The sequence below is a fragment of the Myotis brandtii genome, unplaced genomic scaffold (assembly GCF_000412655.1).
Source record: "Myotis brandtii unplaced genomic scaffold, ASM41265v1 scaffold17, whole genome shotgun sequence".
Lineage (NCBI taxonomy): Eukaryota > Metazoa > Chordata > Mammalia > Chiroptera > Vespertilionidae > Myotis > Myotis brandtii.
The window spans coordinates 5,888,089-5,905,364 of record NW_005356259.1 but is presented as its reverse complement, the minus strand read 5'-3'; positions in this window follow the sequence as shown (position 1 = coordinate 5,905,364).

Here is a 17,276-nt window from a genome sequence, read left to right as displayed (position 1 = left end):
CACAAAGACATGCTATTCCTTTCTTTTAATTCTGTTCTTTTGTAAATATCAAAAGAAGTACTGCTAAGCAATAGCCACACTGTTTTGCTATAAGACATTAGTGCAGTGGTTCTCAACCTTCCTAATGCCGCAACCACGAAGAGAAGACTTCACTAAACTCACAGATTTAAAATTATTTTTGTTGCTACTTCATAACTGTAATTTTGCTACTGTTATGAATCGTCATGTAAATATCTGATATGCAGGATGTATTTTCATTGTTACAAATTGAACATAATTAAAGCATAGTGATTAATCACAAAAACAATATGTAATTATATATGTGTTTTCCGATGGTCTTAGGCGACCCCTGTGAAAGGGTCGTTGGACCCCCAAAGGGGTCGCGACCCACAGGTTGAGAACCGCTGCATTAGTGTAAGTATCTGAACACTTGTATTCCAACCCACCATGCTGAGAAGACTTCATTAAACTCACAGATTCCAACAGCATATTACTCATCAGTTGATTCATTGTGAATCCGTGGCAAAATGTTTTTCTGAACTAAGTTCCCAGAACAGGGGACCTGGTCGCTGAAGAGAATCCTGGGCTGTGCCTGTGAACTTAAGTTTGTCTCATCAACAGGTCCACCGTGGGACATTGAACAATTCATTTTCCCCCCCAGTGACTATTTTTCTTACCTATGGATTGAACAATCACTGCTTACTCAGATGCTCAGACCCAGACCCATACAGACTGAGCTTCTGAGTGAGCAGTTTCTTTGGAAAACTGATACAGAGTAAGTGTGCCCTAATGGAGTTACTAAAAGAAAAACAACACAGGAAGAGAAATTATATAGAAATGATTTTTTCATTAATATGTGGCATTGTTTAAAAATTGTGATTTTCTTTTCTTTTCAGTTTCAAACTGAGGGTTACCAAGTGTGATTTGTTCCTAGGAGGAAGCATAGAACCTAACACTGCCCCTCTTACAGGCTTTGCAAGGACAACAATTCATTGTTCATCCTGGTGCATAGATCATCTCTTGCCATCCAAGGGAGGGATAATTCATTGGTTAATGTATAAAAATTTTATCAGAGAATGATAAAATTGGTGACAACTTGGTAAACTTACCAAACATTTAATTATATACTTAAAATAAGTGAATGTATAAATTACCTCTTAAATCATCATTATAATAACGCTAAAGATAATTTTTTAAAGAATAATTTGGCACTCATTCTCCCTTGTATCTCACATATGTAAAAGAATTAATAAATATTTAATAAATTAATAAACAATGCATAGTCCTCATAATTATTCTCAGCCTGAAACAAATATTCCAGATTCAAATACCCATCTCTCTCTAGGACCACTGTCTCTAGGACCACGGTTGGCAGCTTAAAAGTAAAAGTAATTGTTTAGTTTTACTTTTTAAAAAACTTCTGGAAGCTGAGATCATTCTCCTGCTAAAATAAAGTTTCAGGATAATTCCTAGTGCTCAGGGCACGTGGCCCTGTCCCTCTGATAGCAGGTCCGTGGTGTGGTGTTTCATTGCCAGAACTGCCCTCTGCAATGCATGCCTTAAGAGTTCCTTATTCTTCAAACCTTAAGTCTGAGTCATTTCTTGAGACAGAGGTCCCAGAATTCACAGAACAGAAGTTCACCTGCTTCCTACTGTTCCCTGATTTTTCTTCTTTCTCTCTGGCTTCTTCTCACCAAACTCCTCTGATCATTTCGTAAATGTTAGTTGTACTAAAAATACTTCTATAGATCATCTTCTCCTATTACTCTACCTATTCTCTATCAGAAATCTTAAGTACTTCCATGGTTTCCTTTTTTTCCTAGGCAAGATCAATCTTCTAATCTCTAATTATATATATAATCTTAACTGCCTCTTGAAACATAGACAAATAAACTCAACGTTTTCAAAAATAAACTCACAATTTAATTAGTTTATAAAATTAAACACACCACATCTCTGTCATATCCCATGATCTCTCTGTTGTTCAATCCAGACCGTAGGTTTTACCATTCTTTTGTTATGTTTCCCATCTCAAATTGCTCAGCAACTTCTATTGACTCTACATGCTAAGTTTTGTCTTCTGGCTGTAAAGCATAGAGTCAAGGTGCTAAATACAATCTTCTACACCAGCGTTTTCAACCTGTGGGTCGCGACCCCTTTGGGGGACAAACGACCCTTTCACAGGGGTCGCCTAAGACCATCGGAAAACACATATATAATTACATATTGTTTTTGTGATTAATCACTATGCTTTAATTATGTTCAATTTGTAACAATGAAAATACATCCTGCATATCAGATATTTACATTACAATTCATAACAGTAGCAAAATTACAGTTATGAAGTAGCAACAAAAATAATTTTATGGTTGGGGGTCACCACAACATGAAGAACTGTATTAAAGGGTCACGGCATTAGGAAGGTCCTACCCATCTTATGCTTCAGGAAGACCTAAAACACCTTTGCTAAATGTAGTTTAAAAAGTGTTTCATAAACTAATGAAACCTTCCAGTTACTTAGTCTTTCTTCGACTCACAAATTTAAGCCCAACATTCAAGAGTTGTAAATAATTTTTAAATAATTCATGGGACCTCTTCAATAAAAAGTTGAATACAAACTTTTAAGAAAGATTCAATAAATTTCTACTGTTCGTGTGCTATCTTTCAGTGTGTTTGTTTCAATTATAAAAATATAACTAGCATCAGTTTCAATTTTTAAAGAGATTTCAAGAGCAAATTTTTCCTCACAAATAATAATGACCAGACCAAATTACAACCAGTTTTCTTTTTTTTTAATATATATTTTATTGATCTTTTTTTACAGAAAGAAAGGGAGAGAGATAGAGAGTTAGAAACATCGATGAGAGAGAAACATCGATCAGCTGCCTCCTGCACATCTCCTACTGGGGATGTGCCCGCAACCCAGGTACATGCTCTTGACCGGAATCGAACCTGGGACCTTTCAGTCCGCAGGCCGACACTCTATCCACTGAACCAAACCGGTTTCGGCATTACAACCAGTTTTCAATCTATTAAACTCACACTGTAAAAAGTGAATGTGCACAATTTGGCTTTCTGGTGATCATACAACAGTCTACAAAATTTGTTGTGATATTTATCTGCTGATAAAAATATTTTTACTTAGAAACTATATTACTATTTTTAATCTAAATTAAGTCTTATTCCATGAAAAGCCAATTTCCAAACCTCATCCCAGCAGAGGCCTAGCAGATGTCTGTTTATGTTATCTTTACGAGCTATGACAACAAAAAGCCATGTGAGCCCGTAGCAATTTACAAGTGCTCCAAACCCAGGAGGCTGGCATATCAAACATCCACATACTAATTTTGACATTGATCTCCAACCATAAGCTGACTAAGGATGTTAGAGCTGTATTGGAAACACTTTGCAGTTTTAAATCACTTCATCAAGTAACTCATCTTAGTGCTCTATTTTATTACTATTCCAACAGGAGTGGCAAGAAGCATCAATGATATATGTAGCTGATACCTAAGTTATATGAGCGGAATATAATAAAACTGTCATCCAGAATTCAAAGGGCATTAGTTATTTTTTTTATCATCTATCTATATGGGGGATTTCGTATTAAATAAGGTGTTTTTAAGATAGTAGAGGATTTGCTCCTTTTAAACCCTGTTATCTTAAACCATAAAGAATACTTCAACTATATTATAGACGGTCCTATCTATTAGAGCTAGGATATATTCCACATATTTTCTCCTTTCCTTGATGTCCCATAATCATTATGATGAACAATATTTGTTATATTGTAATGCAATGATAACCTGAGTTTTAATTTAGGAGTGTGGGTTTTATTTTATTCATTGCCATAGGGACTCACATGTGTGAGGAGCTAATGTAAGTTATCGGGAGAAAAAGCTCTTGCCTTTCAAGACAAACAAGCAAGATAAACCTCTCTAGTGTGGAAAGAATCTAAGTAGGAGAGAACAGTGTCAAGTAAGGGTTGTTCAATTAGACATCTGAGCTTTCTTAGCTCTCATTGATTAGCTGCCTAGCATTGAGCAAGGTCCTTAACTCAGTGTCCACATACATACAATGAGGGCAATAACACAAGCTACAAGTCAGAGCCCAGGGATAAATTAGATAATGTGTATGGAGTGCTTAGAAGAGTGCCTGATACATATTAGAGATTATTGGTTATTAATGGAGGGGGCAGAAAATTAATTTGCAATTGTAATGTTGTATATAGAAATACAAAAAGGGTTCATAATAATACAGAAGAAATGGCTGGGTAGGAGGAAGGGATTTGAGGAAGGTAGAGGTAAAAAAGGAAGAGATTTAAAAGAAGTGTCCTCTATAAGGTAAATACATGGATTAAAAAAGATGATTTTAGAGGATTATAGACATTGGTAGTATTTGACTTTAGCAACCCATATTTCACCTTTACTATACCTATGCTTAATAATTATATTCATTGTGTGAGGCCTAAGGATCATTTTTATTCATTTATTTGTTAATCCTTTCATCTATCTGTTTATCCATCCACTAACCCATTCATTTATTCACTCAATTGTTCAACAAAGATCTAGTATTATAAATAGGCACTTTGAAAGTTACTGTGGAATCATTAAAGTTTAATATGAGGGCTCTGTCACCAAGTTACTTTCAGATTAATTGAACAATTTCCCACCTTAGACTAATTGAGCAAAAATAAGAATTAAGAGATTAGTTTTGTTAAATTTTTTACATAGAAGGTTATATAAAGTTAAATGTTCCTTTAATGCTATATATATCTTGAGAAGGAGAGACAGTATAAGAATTACTTTTTGAAACCCTTATTTTTGCAGCTAGTGATTTGGGAAATATGGCTTGGAAAATCTTAGATAATAAGTTAACAACAATATCATTACTGCATGAACTTTGTGATTTTTTTTTCAGGGGGGTTGGGGGGAAAATGCCTTTTCTACTTACTTCCTGGTTTTCAGTTCAGTATTAGGTGATGTGGCCAAAAACAAAATTCAATGAAATAGGGACTATTTGTCCTTTAGACCATACACATGGGTTACACACTTTTGCACAATAAAGGGCTGTTTTGATGATTGACAGAGCCCAGGTCTCTGGAGAGGAAGCAATGTCCTGGGCCTGAGGAGGCTGTCATGTGGCTAATGATTTTGTGCCAGGAGTTAGCACTGCCTTTTTTTTTTTTTAATGGACTTTAGATACTGATTTGTGCAGCAATTTTCTTTAATAATTTTTTTTTAATCCCTGGATAAGGAGGGGCCCTTGGAGTTCTCCAGGGACTTGACTTTTATCCTGACTCTCTGAAGTGAATTGAACAGCTGTGTTTAAGTTATTAAATTATATTACTTAAACCCAAATTCTACTCTAGCAGAAATCTTAATTGTTCCAAAATAGGAACCATTAGAATGTCACTAATCTGATTTATTATCACTTTAAAATGCTGAACCAAAGACAAGGTCCTCTCTCTCTTTCCCTATAAACCACTTGCTCCTTCATATAAAATCCTTAGGAGGTCATTCATCTGAGTACAACTCTTCCTTGACACCCTAATTTTTCACTAAAGTACTGTTGTAATAATCTCAACAGGCTTTCTCAGCCTAGCTATTTTTCAGGCAATTTAACCCACACAGTTGAACCTAGAAAAATGTTAGCATTTAGGTTGAGATTTCCCAAAAGAATACTTAGTTAAATGTATGAGACATAATTGCACCATTGTGGATTATGTGCCAACACATTACTAGGTATAACCACACTGTCAGCATACAATCTTTAACCAGTGTACTTCTGACTTCAAGGCATAAGCAATAATTTCTGTGTTTTTAAGTTTTTATTTATTGATTTTAGATAGAGAGAGAAAGGGGGGAGAGAGAGAGAGAGAGAGAGAGCAAGAGAAAGAAACGTTGTTGCTTCACCTATCCATGTACTCATTGATTGATTCTTGTTTGTGCCAAGACCAGGGAGCCAACCCACAACTTTAGTGCATCAGGACTATGCTCCAGCCAGTAATAATTTCTTTATCACTCAGGAAGACATAATAATTATTATGAATAATTATTTTTCCACACCATAACCAACAATTTGGGTCAGTAATAATTTCTTTATCACTCAGGAAGACAAACATATTTCTGCCCTTAGCAAAAAATTGGTTAGATATAATTCAAAGCCTATTTTGTGAATCAGGAAAAAGAAGACAAGATTTGTAAGTCTATTGAAAATAAACTTGATTTTTATTTTGAACTAGATCAATATAAACATACTAGAGGCCTGGTGCATGGATTCATGCACCAGTGGGGTCCCTCGGCCTGGCCTGCACCCCCTTGAAATCCAGGACCCCTAGGGGGATGTCAGGTAGCCGGTTTCAGCCCAATCCCCACAGGCCCAATCCAGACAGGAGGGAGCCCGATCTTGTGCATTGAGCATCTGTCCCCTGGTGGTCAGTGTGCATCATAGCAACTGGTCGTTCAGTCGCTTAGGCTTTTATATATAGAGATAGATGGAAGAAAGAAAGGTAGGAAGAGTAGAAAGATGAGTATATTTTTTAAAGACATGTGTGAATTATGTCATTAGTTTTTCCTTATCACCATGTCTATTATAAATATATGAATTATATTACATTGATGTTTCTCAAACTTGCCTTGCTAATGCCAAGGGTCATTATTTAAACATGCAAATAAATAGGTTCCTTTTCTGATTCTATTGCTTTGAAGATCACCCAAGAATTTGTGATTCTTATGATAGGCAGTAGGGGAAACATTTCTTAAGACATCAAAAACAAAACACAGATTTAAATTGCTTAATTTTCACATATATCTTTCAGTTTAAATGTTAACAAAGGACTTAGTATATGCCAACTTACACATTTGAGGGAAATGTGAATTTATAAGTCAGTACCTACTTTCCAAGTAGACTATTCTAGTTAAGAAGATAAGCTAAGTATCTCAAGAATAATTATATAAGAAAGGTAATATTTTCAATCTTGCATTTATTAAATCATTCACTTAGTGAATATATATTCACCGATTACAGAATAGGCATTGTGTCAAATTAGGGGGCTATAATGGTGAGCAAAAATAAGCACAAATTCTACCTTTTTGGAACTTCTAGTCTAGAAAGAAGAAAGCCATTACACAAATTTATAACATAAAATGTGGTACATGTTATGAAAGCAATGAATGATTCCATTAGTATGTACCACGCAAACAGTAATTTAGTCAGAGGTGTTGAGAAATTTTTTCTGAGTAAATAAACTTGACCTGAGGATAAGGAAACAGTAATAAGATGAAGGAAGGAAGGGAACTATTCCAGGTCACAGGAAGTGCATGTGCAAAGTTCCTGGGAAATCATGGTGCACATAAAAGACTACGGTGCTTTAAGAGGAAGGGGACAAATAGAGTGAAGTGAGGTTGAAAAGATCAGATTACTCTCTTAAGGTACATCAGACCCTCTTGGAAGGGTCTCTTAAGGTACGTCATTCATTTTTATCTTTATTTTTTAAAAAGCGTTCAGAAATGGGATGGCTTGTTAAGATTTGCATTTTGAAAAGATTATGTTGGCTATGGTGTGGAAAAATGACTAAAGCAAGGAAGTCTAGATTTGTACAGATGAGTGGGAAGCTTCACGATGTTCCAAAAGGAGAGCAAAATAACCTGAACTAGGACAATGGAGATGGAGAATAAAACAGACAGACAATGTGTTTGGAAGCCAAAGCAACAGACCTGGATGAAATTAATCACCATCAGCTGTGGTAGGGGTTAGTGGGGAGGAGGAGGACATTTCAGGGATGGCGTTGACTGACTGAGATAGGGAGTGGTAGCAGAGGAACAGGTTTGAGGAACAAAGAGGAAGTACATGAGAACAGTTTTAAACATGATAAATTTGAGGTGCCTTGGAGATATCCCAGTAGAGCTGAGTAGGCAAGTATAAATTCTGATCCAGAGATCAGAGAAATCTGGAATGGAAATAGATAATTGTGAATCATCAAGAAATAGATAGTAATAGAAACTCTGGTGCAAATGAGATTGTCTAAGGATATAAAGAAGTAAAAAAAAAGACCTTGTGATACAGTTGGTAAAGAGGAGGAGATTGCAGAGACTGAAAAAGGAAAGAGAAATGTGATTCAGAGCAGGGAGTGTACAGGACAACACAACATGGAAGAATTATTTAAAAATGGAAAAGAGCAATCAATAGTTTTCCATATGAAAAAAGGTCAATGAAGATGAGATCTTAAAAATATCCATTGGATTTAGAGACAGTGATGTCACTGATGACATTTTGTCAAAGTGATATGGCTGGAAGTCAGTTAGTCATGGATTAAGGAATGAGAGGTTAATGGTGACAGATAAGAAAGATGAGAGATAAGGCATGGCAGTGCTGATTTCAAATGCAAATCAGAATCTCAATACAAGATTTCCCAATAAAAACACAATCTTTACTTTTTTACTCATCCTTTTAACTTCCTTTTACATTTCTTTCCTATTAAATACACCACGTGCCTCTCTATTATGAAGCCAGTAATTTTGCTCTAACATAACCCCTCTACCAAGCTTTCAGTGGTCCCATCCCTTCTTGCAACAGGTTGAATGGTCTCTAATACTCTGAACTCCCCTTCCTCTCTCCCCAAATGAACACAGTCTCCAGAAGATCCACCATAGTTCTACCATTTAGTTAACAACTTGAGTAAATAATTGTTTCTTAAACATAGTTTGCTCATCTAAAAGGAAAGAGTTATGAATTTCCATGAAAATTGAAATAGTGAATATGAAGTGATCATTACATTTCCTGATCACTATAGATGTCAATAACTATCAGTTGAATTTATTCATGATGTCTTTTATGACATATTAACAACAAGACAAGCACTGGCCAGGTGACTCAGTTTAAATTCCCGGTCAGGGAGCATAGCTAGGTTGCATGTTTCTATGTTTCTCTCTCACTTTCTCCCTTCGATGTTTCTCTCTCTCTCTCTCTCTCTCTCTCAAATTAATAAAAGCATATCCATAGATGAGGATTCTAAATAAATAAATAAATAAATAAGCAAATAAACAAATAAACAAATGAATGAATGAATGAATGCAGTTTAAATTCCCGGTCAGGGAGCATAGCTAGGTTGCATGTTTCTATGTTTCTCTCTCACTTTCTCCCTTCGATGTTTCTCTCTCTCTCTCTCTCTCTCTCTCAAATTAATAAAAGCATATCCATAGATGAGGATTCTAAATAAATAAATAAATAAATAAACAAATAAACAAATAAACAAATGAATGAATGAATGAATAAATAAATAAAGGCTCCAAATAGAGTGACTTATGTTAAGCCCTATGTTATTAAACTGAGACAATTAAGGCTTCAACTTCTTAAACTAGTCCACCGGGAATCTCCTGATAGACCTCCACCATCCTCTAAAAGAAAGTAACCTTGCAATAATCAACCTGCTTTTTTGCTTAGTATAATTTCCTTGTTTCTGCTCCCATCTACCTATAATTTCATTTTGTATTACTCCTTAGAGGTACAGTCTATCTGCTAGGTTGGATGCTGCTAAACTCATGAATCAATGAATAAATCCAATAATACCTTTAAAATTTACTGAGTTGAATTTTTTTAACACCACCTTCTGTTCAGTAACTATGTGTAAAAATGAGTAAGAATGATATAAGATTCTGGTGAGAAAATTAACATATAAATAGAATTCAGATTAGTTTGAATCGGTAAGATATATTCTTCTAAACTTTAGAATCATCATTTCATCATCACGTTGCACTAAAATAGATACATAGTATGTTATTTCTTTAAAAAATAAATGATTAAAAAAACCCTCTATTCCTTTCCAAATAAATCACCTATAAGGAATTCTTTCTCTAAGAGTCTGCTCTCTGGAAAACTCAGGTAGAGATAAAATGTACGTGAAACATTTAAATTCTTTAATTTTCAGTAAACTTTATTTGATTATAGATATTTAAAAACTTAAAAATTATATTTTTGAATAGTAAATTATAATCTGTGATAGTATAAATTAGAACAGAAGTGAGTAGCCTAAAGCAGATTGAAATGTTTACCATATTGAAAAGAAAGCAAAATGTAATTCTTTTCCTACTAGTTGTAAAGTGTTTGGAGCTGTTTATTTTCTCTCTACTCTTAGTAAAATGTTCACAGTTACTAACATGCTTTTTCATTTGTGACAAATGCATTCTGATTAAGCCTTTCCAAATCATCTGCCTTCTCTAAGTTTGGATGAAGATTCTGGTCCTATGATTTGTCTAGGAGGTTTTGCCTATTATAAGTTGGTCTGGTCAAAGTAGAAGATTGCTTTTAATTAATATTATGGGATCTTCTTTTGTAAGTGAGAGAATGAGAGCAATTATAAAACATCTGGAGAAAACAAATGTAAAAACTGTACATGCAGAATGCATGCAAATGGGGTAAGTGACCGTGGCCTGGGTCATGTATAAAGATGTGGGGGTCACTGAATATGTACCATACTATCAGCAGGAGAAATAAACATACAATTTGTTTATTAGAACAAAGCAAGGTACATTATACAGGAAGAAGTGAAAGGGTAAAGAGAAGCTTAAGTTCATTTTTTATGGCTCTAATTGACAAGAGAGGAGTGGGGGATTGCTCTTAAGGAGAACAAATAAAAGTCACAGTATTCATGAGCCAATTGTAAGCGTCTAGGAAAACAGACTATACTAAAATCCATAACCAAGAATTGTTCATAATAACAGGAAGAGCAATCATTTGATTTAGTATGAATAATACAAAGAGAGCTTATGGCTGAATATAGAGTAAAAAGTTATCAAATTAAAAGAGCTTTATGAAAGGCTGACAAATTATGAAAGGCTATATGAAAGCAAAGGTATTAAAGGGAATAGAGTGATTTTGTTTATCCCTTAAATAGTTCATATTTTGCTTTAACTTCTGATGTACTTCTTCAAAGTGGAACAAATCTGAAGTAATTTTACCCAAATAAAATTGACACTGGCTCTATCCACTGAGCCAAACCAGCTAGGGCCAATCTTTGTAATTTTAGCCAAATAAGTATGTATCCGTATTTCATTATAGTTTTTATTTTTCTAATGACTAAAAATGTTGACATCCTTTTCATGTGTTTAATGACCATTCATATAGTATCTACATATTACATAATTTTATTGATATGAATTCAAGATTTTATTAACAAATCTATAATTACCAAAAGCAGGTTGAGTGCCTGCCTGAGAACAGGAATGAAATAGCCAATGGATTGCAAGAGTGTAGAGAAAAACTCCTCTGTTTTCTGTCTACTCACTATTCTATCACTATTATTCTCAGTATTTCACTTCTGACACTAGATGTGTGGAGTATTTGTTTCTTGGTTGGTTTGTTTGCCAAACCAAGCAATTATCTGATTCTGTGAACACCTCAGAGTGTCCTATCATTTAACTCAATTCTGAGTCTATCTATTTAAAGATAGTGTGGGATTCCATATGTTAAGAGCTCAGTCCCGCCAAAACCGGTTTGGCTCAGTGGATAGAGCGTCGGCCTGCGGATTGAAGGGTCCCGGGTTCGATTCCGGTCAGGGGCATGTACCTGGGTTGCGGGCACATCCCCAGTAGGAGATGTGCAGGAGGCAGCTGATCGATGTTTCTCTCTCATCGATGTTTCTAGCTCTCTATCTCTCTCCCTTCCTCTCTGTAAAAAATCAATAAAATATATTTAAAAAAAAAAAAAAAAAAAGAGCTCAGTCCCACAAGAATCCCCCTACTTTAAGTGCCAATCAAAAGTCCAGGTTGTCTCCTGTGCTTCTGACCAACCTTCTATAAATCAGAAGTTTCTAATACCCTCTCCTCCATTTCCATCACTTGCTAGAATAGCTTACAGAACTCGGTGAAACAGTTTGCACACTAATTACCAGCTTATTTTAAAAGAACACAACTCAGCAACAGCAATATGGAAGAGAAGCATGGGGCAAGGTATGTGGGGGAGGGGTACAGAGTTCATGTAGCCCTCTCCAAGTATGTCACTCTTCCAGCACTTGTACATGTGCACCATCCTTTGGGATCTTAGGCATTCATTACACAGGAATGATTGATTAAATATTGACTATTGGTGATTAATTCAACCTCCAGTCCCTCTGGAAGGTCAGGGATAGGGCTGAAAATTTCACCCCTCTAATTACATTTTAGTTCCCTTGGTAATCAAACCTCAAACTGTGGTTTTCTAGGGGCTTTACAAAAGTCACCTCATTGACATAAACTCGAGTGGTTGAAAGAACTAAAGACACCTTTATTGTTCTTCTAACCGAGGAAATGCCAAGGGTTTCAGGAGCTCTGTGTCAGAAATAGGGACAAAGGTCAAATGTATATTTCTTATAATAAACCACAATATCACAAAGGGGCAAAAGGAAACTTTTTTGATTCTGGAAGTATTTGTTATCTGTATTAGCATAATGGTGTTGCAGGTATATACAAATGTCAAACAAATGTCAAAACTAACCAAATTGCATACTTTAAATATGTGAAGTTGATTGCATTTCAACTATTCTCTCAAAGGTCACTGATGTCTGATCTCTTTTGCTGTATTTAGTACCCATGTCTCTATTATTGCTCTTCGTGAACTATTTGTAGCAGAGACATGGTTTTCTTCTTCAGTTTCAGAACACAGCTCTGTCTCCTTTCCTTCTTTAATTTCACCTTCCCATCAAATGATTCAATTTGGACATACCCTTGAATCAGCATTTTGCCTCTTTCCTATTTTCTCTGTACTGTTAATGATCTTATCTTTATTTTCATATCATCTTATCACTCACCATTCTTCTGTGAATAAGTCTCAGAGTCACCAATTTCAGCAATAGTTCATCACACATACCATACAGCATAGTGATTCCACTATTTATGTATATCCAAGATAGGAGAATACACACATCCACACAAAACCGGAGCATAAATGTTTGTAGCAGTATTACTAATGGTAGTTAAGAAGTGGAATCAACCCAAATGCCCATCAACGGAGGAATGGATAAATAAGATGTGGTATACCCATACCATGAAGTCCTATTTCATCAAAAAAGAAATGAAGTGCTATACATGCAACAAATTAGACAAACCTTAAAAACATTATGGTAATTAAAAGAAGCCGATCAAAATTGGCCACATGTTATATGATTCCTTATATATGAGATATTTAGACTAGGCAAATGTATAGAGGCAGAATGTTGATGAAGAGTTGACCAGAGTTGGAGGGTGGGAGAGGGTGCAAATGCTGATTGACTGCTAATAAGCACATAGTTTTCTTTTAAGAGAGGGAAATGTGCCCTAGCTGGTTTGGCTCAGTGGATAGAGTGTTGGCCTGAGGACCAAAGAGTCCCAGGTTTTGGTCAAAGTTTGATTCCGGTCAAGGGCGCATGCAGGAGGCAACCAATTCTCACATCCATGTTTCTCTCTGACTTTCCCTCTCTCTAAAAGATCAATGGGAAAATATCCTCGGGTGAGGATTAACAAAAGAGAGAGAGAGAGGAAGAGAGAGAGAGAGAGGTGCTCAAATTAGATTGTGATAATGGTTGCACAATCATGTGAGTACACTAAAAATATGGAATTGTACACTTTATTTAGTTTTTTAATTTTTTTTTAAGGAAGGGTCCTTAGAGCTTGGGAGTAAGGAAGGTAATGGAGAGCATTACTTATACTCCATCATTTCAAGACGCTTGAACTGACTTTATTTGTATTTTGTGGCTTTATAGCACTGAAATGATTAAATGAAACATAGCTGCATATGGACATCTTCCTCTTGTTTGTTTGTTTTTTTAATAGATTTTTATTGATTTCAGAGAGGAAGGGAGAGGAAGAGAGAGATATAAACATTAATGTTGAGAGAGAATCATTGATCAGCTGTCTTCTACACACCTCCAACTGAGGATCAAGCAACCCAGGCATGTGCCCTGACCGGAAATTGAACCATGACCTCCTGGTTCACTGTTACAACTTGCTGTATTTTATATAATTATATATTTCTTAGCTAGGTAATCAGGCAGTCTTTGGACCTGAAGAACTTAGAGAATTCTACCCTAATTTACTTTTTTCTAAAAAAAGCACAGACTAAAGAAACTAACAGAATACTAGATTTATTTTATATTTAATGTGAAAATAGTACGTACATCTTTTTAAAATCTGCAGTGACAATGAAAGCCTATAACCTAGAGTTTTCTTAACTACAGTTTTCCATTTTGGATGTCTGTGACTATGTGCATATAACAGAGTGTTCATACATCTTCTAACAAGGTTATGTATCTATTTGTTGAAGAAAAGATGATACCAAGGACAGACCTATTTTTAGCTGTCAATGTCAGTTATTCCATAGGAAACTTGTCCTCTAAGGAAACAATGTCAGTTTTATTTTTTTACCAATGCCACATTTGACCTTTGTTTCACCAGCTTTTTACTCCTATAATAAATGACAGGAAACTGAAACTACTTTTTTTCAGAGTGTGTGATCTGTTGAATACACAGTGAAGCTGCTCATTAATTGAATGGCTATATAGGAATCCAGCACATCAATGCAACAAAACATAATTTATCTATTGAAGTGCTACAAAAATAAATATTTTATATGTATTACTAGAGGCCCGATGCACAAAATTTGTACAAGAGTAGGCCTTCCTTCCCCCGGCTGCCGGCACCAGCTTCTGACACTGGCTTCCCTCTGGCACCAGGACCCGGGCTTCCCTTACAGCCCTGGCTTCATCCTGAAGATCATCTGGTCTCATTGGAATATTTTATTATTATAGATTGTGTGCTTGAGTTGGCAGTTATGTAACTATAGTTGCAAGTATGAATGTTTATCAACTTAAATAGTATTGCTATTGATACTTTTTTTTTTTTGAGAAAAACAATTGGGCTAAATAAATTAATAGCATAGAGAAGTTTCGTTATGTAACTATAGTTGCAAGTATGAATGTTTATCAATTTAAATAGTATTGCTATTGATACTTTTTTTGTTTGTTTGTTTTGAGAAAAACAACCTTGGGCTAAATAAATTAATAGCATAGAGAAGTTTGCCATCTTTTATCCTATTTGATTCTTCCAAACACTATGTAAAATAAACAGAGTAAGCACATTTAACACTATTTTTACACATTAGGAAATCAAGACATTGAGAGCTAGAATTTACTAATCTAAATTCACATTTGAATAAGGACCAGAATTAGAATGCAAGCCCAGGTCTGTAAGAATTGGTGGTTCCTTTCTTTTCTCTGATGTAGACACAGAATCAAGAAGGGACCATATGGGACGTGTGAACTGTTCGCTTTGAACCTAGAGCTCTTTTGCTTCCTGGATCCTCTTCAGACCACTTCTGCACCTGTTAGTGCAGTCACCCATTTTCTCTATGTGGCATTTTCCTCCAGATGCACTTTAATACAGATGTGGCAACTTCCCAATTTTGTGTCCATTTGGACCTGAGAGTCTACTGTGCCTTTACATCCAGCAAAACAAGAGAAACTTGGAGAATAAGAAATGCCAGCAGAAAACATGCAAAGCTAATATCCCAGTTTTACTGCATACATATCATTTCTCAAAAATTTCATGAGAGATGTTCAAAGTCATGAAAAAGACTAGGGATAAATAAGTGTATTAAATATTTATACATCATAACCTGTGGTCTATTGAAGAGATATGAGAATACCTCTCTCGGATTATGCTGATAGTTCTGTTGATTTTTGTTGTTGTTTTATCTACAGAGGTCATTTCACTTTTATATATAGCTGTCCTCCTAACAAACAAAACTTGTTCTACAAAAAACAAACAAACAAAAAAGCCTCAATTCTACTGAGTAGAAATGGCCTGGGGAAAACTGGAGCATGACAAGCATTATATTCATAATTGGTGTTGCTTACAGACTCCAAAAGTTTCATCGAGGAAATAACCAAGACAAATTTTGTACCTAAAACATTACATTAATTAATATAGGCAAAAGTGGGTAAAATCACAGGAAATACATAATTAATATGCATTAATCAGCAAATACCAACATTTCAAGAATGGGATTTGGAGATAAAGTACATAAATTACACTGTGTGCCTTACAAATCATTCAATATACCCCTCCTCCCACCAAACTTGCTCACAATCCCTGATACTTTCTTGCCTTTATTCAATTTCTCATGGTGTCTGACTTTTCATCAATTGAATACTTACTAAGGTTAAAATGTTGTATTATAAAAATGCAAATTTTTCTCAAATAACTGGGAAGTGGGTGTGGATTGTCAGCTATTCATACTTCTGCTATCAGTTAGTATAATTCAATTGCTTTCCTTCTAGATCTGACTGACTTCTGATTCAGCGTAGGAAGGCCCGTCCGTCTGAGTGGAGAGAAGGCTTAGCACCGAGTGCTTTAAAACGAGCAGAGAAGATGGTAGTGTGTGGATTGTTGGTGTGTCAGGAGGCTTTGGAGAGTAAGACGACCCTGAGTCCAAGAGCCAGAAAGAGGACGATGCCCTAAGCTGCCTGGGCTAGTGACAAAGCCAGACCTGTCCTTACTGATGTCTCTCCAGGGACTGGTCCTCGAGGGGACAAGGAAGGTATACATTAGGCATTGTAATCTATAATATTTTGTAGTTTCCAATTATTAGTTCATAGATCTATGCATCACAAGTTTCAGAGATCTCATTCTGTGCCCTTCACTATAGCCCAGAGCTTCTTCCCCTAAGTCACTCTACTGATCCTCTTGTGGTCTCTTCGGTTTCAACTCTTAACTATGGACAGACTAATATAAGTATTAGCAGCTCACACAGACTCATGGCCCTACCATCTCAAGGCTGTTTGCCACATATTTCTTCACTACTAAACTAGAAACAAAAGGCTAAATATGGAATTCAAAAATTACTGAGCAGGTCTATTTTTTCTTTCTCCAAAAAAGGACATCAACCAGTATCAAAACCAAGCAGCCTTTAAAAGGCCAGATCTTAATAAAATTGCTCAGCTGTCTAATTCAGTTTATTATTATGGTTCTTGCAGATTATTCTTGGGTTCCAAAACAGATTCGCAAAGAAATAAGCCCAAACTGAGATAGTTTATCTTGACATGATAATCATTTATATGCACTTTAGCTCACAATAAAATGGAAAATGTTTTTTCTTCCACCTAGCAGAAACAGTTCATGCTTGCCAATCTTTCAAACACAGACAGATAAGTATATTCGGATGGGTATAGACTAGTTTTTCCTTACACAGAATTATTAATTTCTGCTATGAGGAATTTTTTTATTGCCATACTAAACTCACACTATTGTCTTTGTGGATCTATACCA